At 35.0% G+C, this 11182-nt stretch overlaps 1 long non-coding RNA gene across 1 annotated transcript in view; it reads right to left on the bottom strand.

The window, feature by feature from the left end:
* Positions 1 to 331: 331 nt before the first annotated feature.
* Positions 332 to 11182, bottom strand: part of LOC112607312 — a 283004-nt gene continuing 272153 nt past the window's right edge. Inside the window, exons 5-6 of the long non-coding RNA XR_003115761.1 lie at positions 10857 to 10930; positions 332 to 357 (exon numbers count right to left, since the gene is read on the bottom strand). This is a non-coding gene — a long non-coding RNA (uncharacterized LOC112607312). The remainder of the gene's footprint in view (positions 358 to 10856; positions 10931 to 11182) is intronic.

Raw genomic sequence — 11182 nt, 5'->3', positions numbered from 1 at the left:
AAATAATACATCTGGATTTCTTCATTTTGTTCAATGAAACATCAGAATACTAGTGGCAGTAATTAAAACTAAGTGATAGGCTTGTCACCAGCCTGCCTTAGCTTTAAGGAAAGAAAGAATCTATATTCTGCCCAACGTAGGCACTTATAGGAGTGGAGACTTAGGTTCCATTAATGCTGTTGCTTAATTATCTACGATGTCAGGATTCAAAAAGGGAAAAATAATTAACTGTAAAACATACCTTTTGTTGTGCTTGTGTGCTCCAAAGGTATAAAATAGCCCAGAGGTGAAATAAAAATAGAAAATCTGCTTTTATTAATGAATTCATTCACTTAAGTTTATATCAAACTGTGTGAGCTGAAAAGAAAGAGAAAGAGCTAACTCCAGTACAGTTTGTATCCAAAGAAAACTCCACCCACATAAACTCTCTAGTAACATAACAAGTTTTAAGTCCTGGGGGTAGAGACCATCTTTTCTTCTCTTGTAAGCACAGTGTCAAGCCTATAGTGCTAAGCAAATAATAATAATAACAAGCATTACATCACATGAACAAACTTTTTTGAATAAACACTAAGAATATTATCTTTTTCCAGTTATCTATGAAAGGTGATGATTTGGAAATTATTCTTTTTATACTGTCATTGCCTCACGTCTTTGAATACCTCCAGCAATAAATATGTAAGTCATACTCAAAGAGAGAGAGAGAATACACAAAATGCTTTACCTTTTATTGGCAATCTTTAACTTACATTTTTATGCTTTGGAGCTAGCAAAAATTTGGTGAAATTATAATCATTTTTACCAATATTCCAAAACAACATAAAATATGAACTTGAGATAAAACTATAAGCTGAGAGTGACACATTTCATTTATTATTCAATCTTTATAAACTGAATAGTTACTAAAATATTTCTATCTAAAAACCTGAGTAATCAATGACTTCACTTTTTCCTGAATTATAGACAGACTATATTTTACATCTTATAGACCACTGCTATAAAATAAAAGCAAAAATTGGCAAATGTGATCTAATTAAGAGCTTCTGTGCAACAAAAGAAACTATTGACAGAGTAAACAGACAATCTACAGTATGGGGGAAGATTTTTGAAAACTATACATCTGATAAAGGTCTAATACCCAACATCTATTAGGAACTTAAACAAAATTACAAGAAAAAAACAACACCATGAAAAAGTGGGCAAAGGATGTGAACAGACACTTCTCAAAAGAAAACGTACATGTGGCCAACAATCATGTGAAAAAAAGTTCAACATCACTGATCATTAGAGAAACGCAAATCAAAACCACAATGGGATACCATCTTATATCAGTAAGAATGGCTATTACTAAAAAGTAAAAAAATAACAGATGCTGGTAACATTGTGGAGAAAAAAGGAATGCTTATACACTGTTTGAGGAGTGTAAATTAGTTCAACCATTGTGGAAGACAGTGTGACGATTCCTCAAAGACCTAAAGACAGAAATACCATGCAACCCAGCAACCCCATTACTGGATATATACCCAAAGGAATGTAAGTCATTCTGTTATAAAGACACATGCATGCATATATTAATTGCAGCACTATTCACAATAGCAAGGACAAGAAATCAACCTAAATGACTATCAATGATAGACTGAATAAATAAAATGTGGTATATACACGCTATAGAATACTATGCAGCCATAAAAAGAATGACATCATGTCCTTTGCAGGACATGGATGGAGCTGGAGGTCATTATTATTGGCAAACTAATGCAGAAACAGAAAACCAAATACCACATATTCTTACTTATAAGTGGGAGCTAAGTGTTGAGAACACATGGACACATAGAGGGGAACAACACACACTGGGGCTTATCAGAGGGTGGAAAGTGGGAGAAGGGAGAGGACCAGAAAAACTAACTGATGGGTACTTGGCTTAATACCTGGAGGATGAAATAATCTGTACAAAAAACCCTCATGACACAAGTTTACCTATGTAACAAACCTGCACATGTACCCCCGAACTTAAAAGTTAAAAAAAAAAAGACATGCTAAAGGTTAAACAACAACAAAAAAGCCAGCTATGCCCAATTAGTGTATTTATTGACACTTCTTCACTTCTTTATATGTGAGACCATCACTAAGCTTAAATAATGGCTTTATTTCCCCTTCTCTATATGCACTTAGTTACTTTCAATATTAATGAAAGCTATGTAAGAATACTGGAAGATGATTAAACTCTTCTTGGTTAAAAACAAGTTCAGAGAGCAGCTTTTTAGGGAAATATTCAAATTTATTAGCAGCTCTTAGAAAATTGCCCCCAACCACCACATTGTTTCCAATCTCAAGTTAAAAAGAATTTTTCTCCATCAGGCACTGAATCACTTTAATGTTGACTCTTGAGGAACTCTACTCCACCTTCAAATGTATCCAGTAAATTCAACTTTACTACAGTACTATAAAAATGTGAAAGAACTGTAATAACATCTAAAAAAAAAAGAGCTGTTGGCACTATATTACTTTAGAGAAAACCCTAAACTGAATACTAATGCAAAAATTTAATGATAGTTTGCCTAGTTGCCAAAAGAGTTACAATAATTATTTTGCTATAATGTGTAAGTTGTTTTGAAGGCATCTGAGAATACTAGTGTGTAGGATTCAGAGTAAGTCCTCAAAGTGTCATTGTTTTTGTGGGTTTGTTTTTCAGTATCAATAAATCATCAATATACAATCTTCACTGTAACACTGTCCTCTGACTAGAGGATTGCCTTATGAGTTCTGCTTCTTTAATAAGTCAGCTTCCTTGATTGGCATCCAACATGGATCCACCTCACACCAATTCCACTTTACGGTGAATACAGGATTATGAGGTCATGGTAAAACATTCAGACAGAATCAATACAGTTTTACTTCCATTTTCTTTTATAAACTACGACCAAATTTTTAGAGTTGAAAAGTAAACCAAGATCAAATTTAGACATGTTGTTTGAAATTAGCGAAGATGAAACACTTCAGTGCCAGACAAAAGCCCTGATTTTAAGAGTAGGTTTTTGCCTTCCTGAAATGCCTAGCTCAGGCTGTGTATTTTTATGCCTGCAGATATTGGCATGTTTCACATTTAAGATTATGACACACCAACTTATTTTGAAATTTTGAAAATCTTCCACCGTGCATGTTTCAAATGCTTCATGACTATCACTGATAATTGAGCAATTAACTTGAAATTACCAAATGTGCTGTGGTGGCACAATATGTAGTAAGCAACATGAAAGAATAAAGAACAGAGGAACTTGGTACAGTGAAAAAAAAGTAATAAAGTGTAAAATAGGCCATAATAATAATAATAGTAACTGAGTAAATTTTAATGGTCCCAGGTCTCAGTGGTTTAACAGTGCCAGTAAAATGGTTTAATGAAACAAGTCCAGAGTATTAACAAACTTTTTAGAGCAGTTTGTTCTGGTGCTACAAAAATGAAGCCTCTTTCTAACTGGCCTTGTGTAATATTCAGGGACTGGTCCAAAAAGTAAGTGCGGGAGTTTCATTAGACAACAAACACAAAACAATTAGGTTAAAAATTCTGACAGATTCTTAAGAAATACAAGCTTGCAAAAAATAGATGTAAGATCTTCCTTTAAATGTAAGACAGACAAAGCAAAAATTCTAGGGTTAAAAATGACCTCAAAAAGTCATCAAGCTATTGTGAACCTATTTGCAAATCAAAAATTAAGACACATGGCTTGACATGAAGACTGAAAGATAAAACTCAGCTATACTGGAAAAACCAGAATTCCTTTTCACTGTTTATTCCATTAATGTCTCTAACATTGCGCTTTTCTGACTAAAACCATAGTGTGACGATGAAGAGTAGCTTTTTTGTCCTTAAATAGAGTCAGTGAAGCAAATTTCATAAACCTAAATCCTACCTTATTTTGGTGGCAGGCCATTTTAAAGGTTTGCAAGAAAAAACAGTAATTTAGAAAGTCAGAGAGGGAAAAAAAGATTCAAAACTACAGCAAATAAAAACCACTATTAAAAATATTATTTTCTCAAAATTCCATCAATACAGCTCCAAAACACCACTAAGAGATTAAAAATAGGCCAGGCTGTCCTTTCAGGTATAAATTAGAAACAGAAAGTAGACAGGGCAGAAAGAACAAGTATCTAAGGGCCCTAGTATATAAAATTTAAAAGCTTAAAATGTAATGGGTATACACATACAGATTAGCAAACTCCTTTCAATTAAAGTAGATTTCTGGCCACAGTTCACAAATGTATAGTAGCTGTGTGTATTAATGTAGATACTTCAAATGTCAGTATATCTCTAATTAACATGAGCATACAACTGTAAAACTGAGAAGGCACAATTTTAAATTCCTTACATTCCCAGCATTAATGCTTTCATGGGGCAGCTCCCGTTGTCATGGAAAATGGCATTCAAGCCCTATTTGTGGATTTTCACAGCTCATCTTTTTTATTTACCTGCTCTATGTCAAGATTAGCCTGGAATAATATTTTTTAAAGATAACGCACTTAGACCTACTTGTCCTTAAAATCACAGATGTTCTCACTGAGGGATCTTTGGTCTGGGCTATGCTCAATTTTAAACAGATTTCTTTCCATTTTAAAATGCCACAAAGACATGATTTTGTGATTTTTGTTTGTTTGTTTCCTAAAAATCTATGTAATTCAAAAACTTTCAGCTGAAGCATGACATGTGGCAGTTTTGGAATAGAGGAGTAGGAAAATATCAGGGAGGACCAAATGGTCCAGGAACCTGAGGAAATGAAGTAAGTGGTAAAAACGTCCCTACAATATCCTCCCTGACTTAATCTATCTCAAAATTTCAAAAATATTTATACAGCAACCAAGTGAAGACTGAGATAGTGATCAAAAACAAAAGAGAGCTGAAATTCTCTCTGAAAGGGGACAGCACGGTGTTGTGAAAGAAGCACTAAATTTATACCATGAATTCAAGGTTTGAATCCTGCTACTCTGCAAAAATAAAGACAATTCCTACTCATCCCACAGAGTTTTTGTGAAATTCAGTCAATTAAATGTCTGCAGAATCAAGTGTTATACTATCTTAATATTCTGTTGGTATTATTATTGCCTCAAGCCTAGAGTTAGGCAATAATCACTTTTTGTACCACACAATAAAATCCTTGTCAGAGACCTCAGGAAAAAGATTGCTATTAGAGACCATGAGCCAAGATAGAATTTTTTTACAGGAATTCATTATCAAATTACTAAAAAGATTTGGGTAACCTGAAAAAGCAGGGTAGCTAATAAACTATGTCTGTTTTTCTGTTTGTTTGTTTTTTCTTTAACCCATCATTTACTGCTCTGGTAAAATTAAATGGTCCGAATTACATAATTATTTTTCATTAGAGATTTAAAAAATCAAATGTGAGATAAGAACATGCAAAATAAGGCAATCTTCCACAATGCCTACTTCAGGAAAAGAAAAAAAGGAAGTTTTATTTTTTTAAGGAAAAAAAAAACACCACTAGAATAAAATGCAGCTTCTGAAGAGATAGCCATTTTCCTTCTCATTGTTTTCCTCTTCTGGCCTGGGTAGTTGATTTGAGTAGGTAAGATTCCAATCGGTTCTCACACACTCTTGGTGTAGCCCATTCATTATGGATGTGCAAAACAATATCCCATTTTCCTTATCTCATAGACGGGCTTGCACACCTTACTAAGAAACCTTCCTATGGCCATGAGGTATAAATTTCTGCCTTAGATCATGTAGCAAATAAGCAGTTCTAGGACATGAAAATTAAGGTTCATAGAAGAAGTCATTGTCGTTGAACCCATTTGCCTATTCTCAGGCCTGACGAGATAAATATTTCTATCGTTTTAGATGCCTCATCTTTCAGTATAAGTGGTTGGACAGTTTCCATAACAAATGAGAGAAGTAGAAACTCAGGAATTTTGGATGCCATGTTAATTTCATCTGACTTATCTTAGTCATAGTATCATCTGGCTATATTTCTTTAACCAAAAGGTTCTGCAGTCAGGACACGGCCCTAGGAAAACCTGAGATCACTGACCAAAGAAACACCAAAGCCCCTGCCCTAAACAAGCATATGTAAATTCTCAAGATCAGAAAATAATTGCTTTAAGCCTGTATGACTAGCATGACATCTGCCTAAGGGGCCAGACAAAATCTGACTAAAAGTTTTTGGGTTTTTTTTTTTTTTTTTTTTTTTTTTTTTTGAGATGGAGTCTCGCTCTGTCGCCCAGGCTGGAGTGCAGTGGCGCGATCTCGGCTCACTGCAAGCTCCGCCTCCCGGGTTCACTGGGGAGGCTGAGGCCATTCTCCTGCCTCAGCCTCCTGATTAGCTGGGACTACAGGCGCCCGCCACCACGCCCGGCTAATTTTTTTGTATTTTTAGTAGAGACGGGATTTCACTGTGTTAGCCAGGATGGTCTCGATCTCCTGACCTCGTGATCCACCCGCCTCGGCCTCCCAAAGTGCTGGGATTACAGGCGTGAGCCACCGTGCCCGGCCTTTTTTTTTTTAAACGTGGAACTCCAGAAATAACCATACAGAAACTACATCAACAGTGCTCCTTCTAATTTTAGCCTTTCCCTTTGTTAAATCAAAAGAAAGTGCTCAGCTACTTGGATCACCACCATTCAAAGTTAGTCTAAATGTGTCTTGGTGGAGGAAATAAAGTGAAGAATTCAGGAAACAGAGCCTTTGGGTGATAAGAAATGTAAACTATATTTTAATGAAAGCCATCTTGGTTGAAATGCTGGTAATTATATTTGTCACTTTAAAAACTTTACTCATCCTAAAAACTTACTAAAGGGAATGACTAAATAATATAAAAGAAGAGAGAAAGGAGGTAAAAAAGAGACAAAGCAACTAAGATAAGATTTGGACAGCTCAAAATTATTTCCCTTCACTCAGATTTCCAGTAGAATAAGTTCAGTTCCTTAGAATCCTCTGTTTTCACAAAGAGCCCTTCAAAGATACTTTATATTTCTTTCTCCATCTTCTTTGCCTCCTAATCCCTACCACAATACCTTGCATAAATTAAAAGTTTATGTTTAATCTAAATGACCCCACAGTTTATATAATTTTGTGCTTTACATAAGACTTACGTCTAAAAATAATAAAATGTAAATTGATACCGTGTCATAAAATAACAATTTATTATTAAAGCATTAAAATACATAAAATGTATTAAACTATATTAAACATGAATATCTATTTTTTTAAGCTGGTTCAAAATGCCTGTCCTAATCAATACTATTATTAAAAGAAAGGTAAAGCTGGTATTAAATAAATTTTCAATAGCTCTGCTTAAATACAGAATCATTTAAACTCTAATTTATAACATTACTTACTTCAAATAATTTCCTAGGAGTATATTCTTTAAAACCCGTTTATAGCAGTAAACTAACAAAGAAAGTTTCCTGTGTCTTTGCTGTTATCAAATGTAAAAAAGCCCCTTAAACACCAACAGTTTACAACAATGTACACATACACATATATTTTAAATGCAAGTTACTTAAATATAGGTTTACATACACACAGACATTTTTAATACCTGCCACACACTCTGCACCACTTCTATATAATATATATTGATTAATTTCAAATACTTTAATAGATCTTTAAAGTTCATTCAATTTTTTCTTGAAATTTTTCTTCTTTACTTATGAAAAGTACCTTTGTTCTCCAAAATATTATTTAAAATATAATGGTGTTTTGTGGATGGGGAAGAGCAGTATGCCTTAGTATAGGCATGGCTTGAAGATATTGCAGGTTTGGGCCAGACCACTGCAATAAAGCAAATATTGTGATAAAGCAAATCATGCAAACATTTTGGTTTCCCAGTGCGTATAAGTTATGTTGACACTATACTGTACTCTGGTAAGTGTACAATGGCATGATGTCTAAGAAACAATGTATATACCTTAATTAAAAATACTTTATTGCTAAAAAATCATAATGATCATTTGAGCCTTCAGTGAGATGTAATCTTTTTGATGGGTGGAGGCTCTTGTTTTGATGTTGATGGCTGCTGACTGGTCAGGGTGGTAGTTGCTGAAGGTTGGGGTGGCTGTGGCAATTTCTCTTTTTTAGTTTTGTTTTGTTTTATTTTTTCAAGACAGAGTCTTGCTCTGTCGCCCAGGTTGGAGTGCAATGGCACGATCTCGGCTCACTGCAACCTCCACCTCCTGGGTTCAAGCAATTTTTCTGCCTCAGCCTCCCGAGTAGCTGGGACTACAGGTGCACACCACCACACCCGGCTATTTTTTGTGTTTTTAGTAGAGACGGAGTTTCACCACGTTGGCCAGGCTGGCCTCAAACTCCTGACCTCGTGATGCGACTGTGGCAATTTCTTAAAATAAGACAACAAAGTTTGCCTCATTGACTCTTCCTTTACAAAATATTTTTCTGTAGTATACAGTGCTGTTTGATAGCATTTTACCCACAGCAGAACATCATTCAAAGTTGAGTCAATACTCTAAAACTCTGCTGCTGCTTTATCAACTACATTTATGTAATATTCTAAATCCTTTGTTATCATTTAAACAATGTTTACAGCATCTTTCACCAGGGCAGATTCCATCTGAAGAAACTACTTTCTTTGTTCATTTAGAAGAAGCAACTCCTCGTCTGTTAAAGTTGTATCATGAGACTGCAGCAATTCAGTCACATCTTTAGGCTCCACTTCTAATTCTACTTCTAATTCCACTTCTCTTGCTATTCTACCACATCTGCAGTTACCTCTTCCAATGAAGTCTTGATCCCTTCAAAGTCATCCATAAAGGTTGAAATAAATTTCTTTCAAATTCCTCTTAATATTGCTATTTTTACTTACTCCCATGAATCACAAACATTCTTAATGGTATCTACAATGGTGACTCCTTCCTATAAAGTTTTCAATTTACGTTGCTCAGATCCATTAGCAGAATTACTATGTATGGCAACCACAGCCTTACAAAATGTACTTCTGAAATAATAAGACTTGAAAGTTGAAATTACTCCTTGATCCATGGCCTACAGAATGGATGCTGAGGTAGCAGGCATGAAAACAACAATAATCTCCATGTACATCTCCATCTGAGCTCTTGATGGCTAGGTGCATTGTCAATGAGTAATAACATCTCTAAAGGAATCTTTTTTCCTGAGTAGTAGGTCTCAACGGTGGGCTTAAAAGACTCAGTAAACCATGCTATAAACAAGTGTGCTGTCACTCAGGCTTCCTTATTCCATTTATAGAGCACAGGCAGAGTTAATTCCTAAAGGCCCTAAGATTTTCAGAATGGTAAATAAGCATTGGCTCTCAACTTAAATTCACCAGCCACATTAGCCTCTAACAAAAGTATCCACCTGTCCTTGGAAGCCAGGCACTGACTTTCCTTTCTGGCTATCAAAGTCCTAGATAGCATCTTCTTCCCACATAAGGCTATTTGATCTACATTGAAAGTCTGTGGTTTGATGTAGTCACCTTCCTCAATGGTCTTACCTAGATCTTCTGGATAACTTGCTGCAGCTTTTCCATCAGCACTTGCTGTGTCACATTTACTTTTATGTTATGGAGACTGCTATTTTCCTTAAATCCTGTGAACCAATCTCTGCTAGCTTCAAACTTTCTTCTGAAGCTTCCTCCCTTCTCTCTGCCTTCACAAAAATTGAAGAGAGTTAAGGCCTTACTCTGGATTATGCTTTGGTTTAAGGGAATGTTGTGGCTCATTTGGTCTTCTATCCAGACCACTCAAACTTTCTCCATATCAGCAATGAAGCTATTTTGCTTTCTTATCATTCATAATTCACTGGAGTAGCACTTTGCATTTCCTTCAAGAACTTTCCCTTTGAATTCACAACTTGGCTAACTGGTACAAGAGGCCTAGCTTTTGACCTGTCTCAGCTTTCAACATGCCTTCCTCACAAAGTTGAGTCATTTGTAACTGTTGATTTAATGTGATTCTTTAATGTGCTGCTCTTCCTTTCACTTGAACACTTAGAGGTCATTGTAGGGTTATTAACTGGCCCAATCTCAATATTGTTGTGCCTCAGAGAATAGGGTGGCTCAATGAGAAGGAGAGGGATAGAAGAACAGCCAGTTGGTGGAACAATCAGAATACACACAATACACACAAGTTCACCACCTTATATGGGCTTGTTTGGTGGGGCCCCATAATAATTACAATAGTAACATCAAGATCACTAATTACAGATCATCATAATAGACATAATAATAATGAGACAGTTTGAAATATTGTGAGAATTATGAAAATGTAACAGAGAGACATGAAGTGAGCACATGCTGTTGGAAAAATGGTGCCAATAGACTTGCTCAATGCAGGGTTGCCATAAACCTCTAATTTGTTTTTTAAAAAATCTGCAAAGCACAATAAAACAAAGTGCAATAAAACGAGATATACCTGTACATTATCTCCTCATGTGCTAACAGCTCTTTGAATTCTATACTGTCTCACATATTTTCTATGGGCACAGGCACATAGCACTTTTCAAGTACAGCCAACCAGAAGACTAGCAGAAGTTATCAGTGTAAATTATTCATGTGTATATAGACTAGACTCTTTAAGATAACTCATTCCTACAATTGAGCCCTATTCTCAAAGAGTAAGATATTTATTCTTTAAGCTTATTATAATGGGCCCTGCATTGTGTTACTTCACTGGAAATTACAATAAATTGAGGCTTTTTTACCAGCTGGTACTTTTTTGTATGCTCCTCCCAAGAAAACACTTATCAAAAAATAATAATTACAAAACAATCGCAAAAAAACTAATAAAAATCACACATACTAGGAGTTAAGAACTTGTTTACAAACTGTAACTGTTTCATTGCACAATGAGAAAAGTAATAAACCAATACTTACAAATATGCACAAAAAATATCAGCCCCAGCACCCAGAAATCACTGGTAAATTGCCTTTGAATTCATGAAAGTGACCTGAAAATTTAATAGAAAATGAAATTAAAAAGGGTAAGTAAATTGCATTTATATGCTTTATGAAAGAAGTATACATTCTGGCTACAAATCATATGATTTTTAACTCATGTAGTTATCCCCATCTACTCTAATAACTTTTTCCAAAATGATAATGCCAAAAGAAACAATTATTTCATTGTTCTACATCTAAGAATACCAGATCTCCATCCAATATTGCTCTTTTAAAAAAAAATCGGTAATAAAGTAGGTGTT

Source organism: Theropithecus gelada, chromosome 14, assembly GCF_003255815.1.
Source record: "Theropithecus gelada isolate Dixy chromosome 14, Tgel_1.0, whole genome shotgun sequence".
NCBI lineage: Eukaryota > Metazoa > Chordata > Mammalia > Primates > Cercopithecidae > Theropithecus > Theropithecus gelada.
Note: the sequence above shows the minus strand (reverse complement) of the source record. Positions and strands in the feature narration are given on the sequence as shown.